This window comes from Drosophila bipectinata, unplaced genomic scaffold, assembly GCF_030179905.1.
Source record: "Drosophila bipectinata strain 14024-0381.07 unplaced genomic scaffold, DbipHiC1v2 scaffold_208, whole genome shotgun sequence".
In the NCBI taxonomy this organism is placed as follows: Eukaryota; Metazoa; Arthropoda; class Insecta; order Diptera; family Drosophilidae; genus Drosophila; species Drosophila bipectinata.
The window spans coordinates 1-7,500 of record NW_027222852.1 but is presented as its reverse complement, the minus strand read 5'-3'; the positions used below and the strand labels follow the sequence as shown (position 1 = coordinate 7,500).

General features: G+C 34.4%; 1 non-coding gene across 1 annotated transcript in view; it reads left to right on the top strand.

Annotated features, from left to right (window-relative positions):
- Positions 1–3,131, top strand: part of LOC138927254 (large subunit ribosomal RNA) — a 3,946-nt gene extending 815 nt beyond the window's left edge. The window contains exon 1 of the ribosomal RNA XR_011443780.1: positions 1–3,131. This exon is cut by the window's left edge and continues 815 nt beyond it. This is a non-coding gene — a ribosomal RNA (large subunit ribosomal RNA).
- Positions 3,132–7,500: the final 4,369 nt, after the last annotated feature.

Genomic DNA, 7,500 nt, shown 5'->3' with positions numbered 1-7,500 from the left:
CAAGTTATTGGGATATAAACCTAATAGCGTAATTAACTTGACTATTAATGGGATTAGTTTTTTAACTATTTTATAGTTAATTAACACAATCCCGGGGCGTTCTATATAGTTATGTATAATAATATTTATATTATTTATGCCTCTAACTGGAACGTACCTTGAGCAGATATGCTGTGACCCGAAAGATGGTGAACTATACTTGATCAGGTTGAAGTCAGGGGAAACCCTGATGGAAGACCGAAACAGTTCTGACGTGCAAATCGATTGTCAGAATTGAGTATAGGGGCGAAAGACCAATCGAACCATCTAGTAGCTGGTTCCTTCCGAAGTTTCCCTCAGGATAGCTGGTGCATTTTAATGTTATATAAAATAATCTTATCTGGTAAAGCGAATGATTAGAGGCCTTAGGGTCGAAACGATCTTAACCTATTCTCAAACTTTAAATGGGTAAGAACCTTAACTTTCTTGATATGAAGTTTAAGGTTATGATATAATGTGCCCAGTGGGCCACTTTTGGTAAGCAGAACTGGCGCTGTGGGATGAACCAAACGTAATGTTACGGTGCCCAAATTAACAACTCATGCAGAAACCATGAAAGGCGTTGGTTGCTTAAAACAGCAGGACGGTGATCATGGAAGTCGAAATCCGCTAAGGAGTGTGTAACAACTCACCTGCCGAAGCAACTAGCCCTTAAAATGGATGGCGCTTAAGTTGTATACCTATACATTACCGCTAAAGTAGATGATTTATATTACTTGTAATATAAATTTGAAACTTTAGTGAGTAGGAAGGTACAATGGTATGCGTAGAAGTGTTTGGCGTAAGCCTGCATGGAGCTGCTATTGGTACAGATCTTGGTGGTAGTAGCAAATAATCGAATGAGACCTTGGAGGACTGAAGTGGAGAAGGGTTTCGTGTGAACAGTGGTTGATCACGAGTTAGTCGGTCCTAAGTTCAAGGCGAAAGCCGAAAATTTTCAAGTAAAAATAAATATTACAATTATTGTGAAAATTATATACTTGAATAATTTTGAACGAAAGGGAATACGGTTCCAATTCCGTAACCTGTTGAGTATCCGTTTGTTATTAAATATGGGCCTCGTGCTCATCCTGGCAACAGGAACGACCATAAAGAAGCCGTCGAGAGATATCGGAAGAGTTTTCTTTTCTGTTTTATAGTCGTACTACCATGGAAGTCTTTCGCAGAGAGATATGGTAGATGGGCTAGAAGAGCATGACATATACTGTTGTGTCGATATTTTCTCCTCGGACCTTGAAAATTTATGGTGGGGATACGCAAACTTCTCAACAGGCCGTACCAATATCCGCAGCTGGTCTCCAAGGTGAAGAGTCTCTAGTCGATAGAATAATGTAGGTAAGGGAAGTCGGCAAATTAGATCCGTAACTTCGGGATAAGGATTGGCTCTGAAGATTGAGATAGTCGGGCTTGATTGGGAAACAATAATATGGTTTATGTGCTCGTTCTGGGTAAAGAGAGGTATAATCATTTATGGTTGTAACTTGTTCCCCGGATAGTTTAGTTACGTATCCAATTGTGGAACTTTCTTGCTAAAATTTTTAAGAATACTAGTTGGGTCAAACCAATTAGTTCTTATTAATTATAACGATTATCAATTAACAATCAATTCAGAACTGGCACGGACTTGGGGAATCCGACTGTCTAATTAAAACAAAGCATTGTGATGGCCCTAGCGGGTGTTGACACAATGTGATTTCTGCCCAGTGCTCTGAATGTCAAAGTGAAGAAATTCAAGTAAGCGCGGGTCAACGGCGGGAGTAACTATGACTCTCTTAAGGTAGCCAAATGCCTCGTCATCTAATTAGTGACGCGCATGAATGGATTAACGAGATTCCTTCTGTCCCTATCTACTATCTAGCGAAACCACAGCCAAGGGAACGGGCTTGGAATAATTAGCGGGGAAAGAAGACCCTTTTGAGCTTGACTCTAATCTGGCAGTGTAAGGAGACATAAGAGGGGTAGAATAAGTGGGAGATATTAGACTTCGGTTTGGTATCGACAATGAAATACCACTACTCTTATTGTTTCCTTACTTACTTGATTAAATGGAACGTGTATCATTTCCTAGCCATTATACGGATATATTTATTATATCTTATGGTATTGGGTTTTGATGCAAGCTTCTTGATCAAAGTATCACGAGTTTGTTATATAATCGCAAACAAATTCTTTAATGAGAGATGCATTCATGTATTATCGATTTGAAAATTTGGTATAACTCCAATTACTCAGGTATGATCCAATTCAAGGACATTGCCAGGTAGGGAGTTTGACTGGGGCGGTACATCTCTCAAATAATAACGGTTGTCCCAAGGCCAGCTCTGTGCGGATAGAACACACACATAGCGCAAAAGGCCAAATGCTGACTTGATCTCGGTGTTCAGGACCCGCAGGGACAGCCAAAGCTCGCCTATCGATCCTTTTGGTTAAAGACGTTTTTAACAAGAGGTGTCAGAAAAGTTACCATAGGGATAACTGGCTTGTGGCGGCCAAGCGTTCATAGCGACGTCGCTTTTTGATCCTTCGATGTCGGCTCTTCCTATCATTGTGAAGCAAAATTCACCAAGCGTTGGATTGTTCACCCATGCAAGGGAACGTGAGCTGGGTTTAGACCGTCGTGAGACAGGTTAGTTTTACCCTACTAATGACAAAACGTTGTTGCGACAGCATTCCTGCGTAGTACGAGAGGGACGGTAGGTAAGGAGTAATGGACACGTACTTGTTGGGGAGAAGGGTGGTATGACGCTACGTCCGTTGGATTATGCCTGAACGCCTCTAAGGTCGTATCCGTGCTGGACTGCAATGATAAATAAGGGGCAATTTGCATTGTATGGCTTCTAAACCATTTAAAGTTTATTATTTATATTTTAAACGACAATGGATGTGATGCCAATGTAATTTGTAACATAGTAAATTGGGAGGATCTTTGATCACCTGATGCCATGCTAGTTACATATGAAAACATTATTTAATACAATGACAAAGCCTAGAATCAATTGTAAACGACTTTTGTAACGGGCAAGGTGTTGTAAGTGGTTGAGCAGCTGCCATACTGCGATCCACTGAAGCTTATCCTTTGCTTGATGATTCGAAATATAAAAAAAATGTAAATATGCATGTGTAAATATGTATATTTAGTATAAAAAATCTTTATATGCTATATCTAAGAAAGCATATAAGGATTTATCACGGGTTGTCCACGTTTCCCTACTAATTGTGGCCTACTAACTGTTTCGTCATCTTATTAGTGACGTGAAAAATGAAAATAATATTTTTCATTTATATTGTTATAAGTCTTAAACCTTAAGACGGCGGGAGTTGAATTACTTTCGTTTAGGTAGCCAAATGCCTCGTCATCTTATTAGTGACGTGAAAAATGAAAATAATATTTTTCATTTATATTGTTATAAGTCTTAAACCTTATAACGGCGGAAGATGAATTACTTTCTTTTAGGTAGCCAAATGCCTCGTCATCTTATTAGTGACGTGAAAAATGAAAATAATATTTTTCATTTATATTGTTATAAGTCTTAAACTTTAAGACGGCGGGAGTTGAATTACTTTCGCATAGGTAGCCAAATGCCTCGTCATCTTATTAGTGACGCGCATGATTCAATTCAAGAGATTCCTTCTGTCCCTATTTAAAACCTCACGGATATTAAAAATATTAAACATATATTGTTTATAAGTCTTAAACCTTAAGACGGCGGGAGTTGAATTACTTTCGCATAGGTAGCCAAATGCCTCGTCATCTTATTAGTGACGCGCATGATTCAATTCAAGAGATTCCTTCTGTCCCTATTTAAAACCTCACGGATATTAAAAATATTAAACATATATTGTTATAAGTCTTAAACCTTAAGACGGCGGGAGTTGAATTACTTTCGCATAGGTAGCCAAATGCCTCGTCATCTTATTAGTGACGTGAAAAATGAAAATAATATTTTTCATTTATATTGTTATAAGTCTTAAACTTTAAGACGGCGGGAGTTGAATTACTTTCGCATAGGTAGCCAAATGCCTCGTCATCTTATTAGTGACGTGAAAAATGAAAATAATATTTTTCATTTATATTGTTATAAGTCTTAAACCTTATAACGGCGGAAGATGAATTACTTTCGTTTAGGTAGCCAAATGCCTCGTCATCTTAATAGTGACGTGAAAAATGAAAATAATATTTTTCATTTATATTGTTATAAGTCTTAAACTTTAAGACGGCGGGAGTTGAATTACTTTCGCATAGGTAGCCAAATGCCTCGTCATCTTATTAGTGACGTGAAAAATGAAAATAATATTTTTCATTTATATTGTTATAAGTCTTAAACCTTATAACGGCGGAAGATGAATTACTTTCGTTTAGGTAGCCAAATGCCTCGTCATCTTATTAGTGACGTGAAAAATGAAAATAATATTTTTCATTTATATTGTTATAAGTCTTAAACTTTAAGACGGCGGGAGTTGAATTACTTTCGCATAGGTAGCCAAATGCCTTGTCATCTTATTAGTGACGCGCATGATTCAATTCAAGAGATTCCTTCTGTCCCTATTTAAAACCTCACGGATATTAAAAATATTAAACATATATTGTTATAAGTCTTAAACCTTAAGACGGCGGGAGTTGAATTACTTTCGCATAGGTAGCCAAATGCCTCGTCATCTTATTAGTGACGCGCATGATTCAATTCAAGAGATTCCTTCTGTCCCTATTTAAAACCTCACGGATATTAAAAATATTAAACATATATTGTTATAAGTCTTAAACCTTAAGACGGCGGGAGTTGAATTACTTTCGCATAGGTAGCCAAATGCCTCGTCATCTTATTAGTGACGCGCATGATTCAATTCAAGAGATTCCTTCTGTCCCTATTTAAAACCTCACGGATATTAAAAATATTAAACATATATTGTTATAAGTCTTAAACCTTAAGACGGCGGGAGTTGAATTACTTTCGCATAGGTAGCCAAATGCCTTGTCATCTTATTAGTGACGCGCATGATTCAATTCAAGAGATTCCTTCTGTCCCTATTTAAAACCTCACGGATATTAAAAATATTAAAACTATATTGTTATAAGTCTTAAACCTTAAGACGGCGGGAGTTGAATTACTTTCGCATAGGTAGCCAAATGCCTCGTCATCTTATTAGTGACGCGCATGATTCAATTCAAGAGATTCCTTCTGTCCCTATTTAAAACCTCACGGATATTAAAAATATTAAACATATATTGTTATAAGTCTTAAACCTTAAGACGGCGGGAGTTGAATTACTTTCGCATAGGTAGCCAAATGCCTCGTCATCTTATTAGTGACGCGCATGATTCAATTCAAGAGATTCCTTCTGTCCCTATTTAAAACCTCACGGATATTAAAAATATTAAACATATATTGTTATAAGTCTTAAACCTTAAGACGGCGGGAGTTGAATTACTTTCGCATAGGTAGCCAAATGCCTCGTCATCTTATTAGTGACGCGCATGATTCAATTCAAGAGATTCCTTCTGTCCCTATTTAAAACCTCACGGATATTAAAATATTAAACATATATTGTTATAAGTCTTAAACCTTAAGACGGCGGGAGTTGAATTACTTTCGCATAGGTAGCCAAATGCCTCGTCATCTTATTAGTGACGCGCATGATTCAATTCAAGAGATTCCTTCTGTCCCTATTTAAAAACTCACGAATATTAAAAATATTAAAAATATTTTCATATGGATATGCAATCGTATGGATATCCAAATATGTGTGGGAAAGTCGTCCTTCCTATACGATAAATGACCGGATGACGAAACCGTGTTCAAAAAGGTATATAGGGTAGGTGGTGTTCGGCCTACCAATATAACATTAAAATAATATTATATTAAACAGAAGATCGCCAGATTAATATATAAGCATATGGTTATGAATACATATGCATATAACATATATGAAAATAATGACTTATATAAAAAAATATATATTGAATATGAAAATATTTATATGTATATGGAATATATGGTAGGTGATGATGTTAGCCTACCATATAATATATAATATAATAATTTAATTATATTATATTAATATGGAAATATTAAAAATATATTAAAAATATTAAAAATATTTTCATATGGATAGGCAATCGTATGGATATCCAAATATGTGTGGGAAAGTCAGACTTCCCAGACAAGAAATGACCGGATGGACGAAACCGTGTTCAAAAAGGTATATAGGGTAGGTGGTGTTCAGCCTCCCCATCTAATATTAAAATAATATTATATTAAACAGAAGACCGCCAGTATTAATATATGAGCATATGGTTATGAATACATATGCATATAACATATATGAAAATATATGAATATAAAAAAATATATTGGATATGAAAATATTTATATGTATATGAAATATATGGTAGGTGATGAGGATAGCCTACCATATAATATATAATATAATAATTTATTATATTATATTAAATATGGAAAATATTAAAAAATTATATTAAAAATATTAAAAATATTTTCATATGGATATGCATCGATGGAATCCAAATATGTGTGGGAAAGTCATACTTCCCATACAATAAATGACCGGATTGACGAACCGTGTTCAAAAAGGTAATAGGGTAGGTGGTGTTTCGGCCTACCAATATAATATTAAAATAATATTATATTAAACAGAAGACCGCCAGTATTAATATATGAGCATATGGTTATGAATACATATGCATATAACATATATGAAAATATATGAATATAAAAAAATATATATGGATATGAAAATATTTATATGTATATGAAATATATGGTAGGTGATGGTGATAGCCTACCATATAATATATAATATAATAATTTAATTATATTATATTAATATGGAAATATTAAAAATATATTAAAAATATTAAAAATATTTTCATATGGATATGCAATCGTATGGATATCCAAATATGTGTGGGAAAGTCATACTTCCATACAATAAATGACCGGATTGACGAAACCGTGTTCAAAAAGGTATATAGGGTAGGTGGTGTTCGGCCTACCAATATAATATTAAATAATATTATATTAAACAGAAGACCGCCAGTATTAATATATAAGCATATGGTTATGAATACAGATGCATATAACATATATGAAAATATATGAATATAAAAAAAATATATATTGGATATGAAAATATTTATATGTATATGAAATATATGGTAGGTGATGGTGATAGCCTACCATATAATATATAATATATATTTAATTATATTATATTAAATATGGAAATATTAAAAATATATTAAAAATATTAAAATATTTTCATATGGATATGCAATCGTATGGATATCCAAATATGTGTGGGGAAAGTCATACTTCCATACAATAAATGACCGGATTGACGAAACCGTGTTAAAAAGGTATTATAGGTATGTTGGTGTTCAGCCTGCAATATAATATTAAAATAATATTATATTAAACAGAAACCGCCAGTATTAATATATGA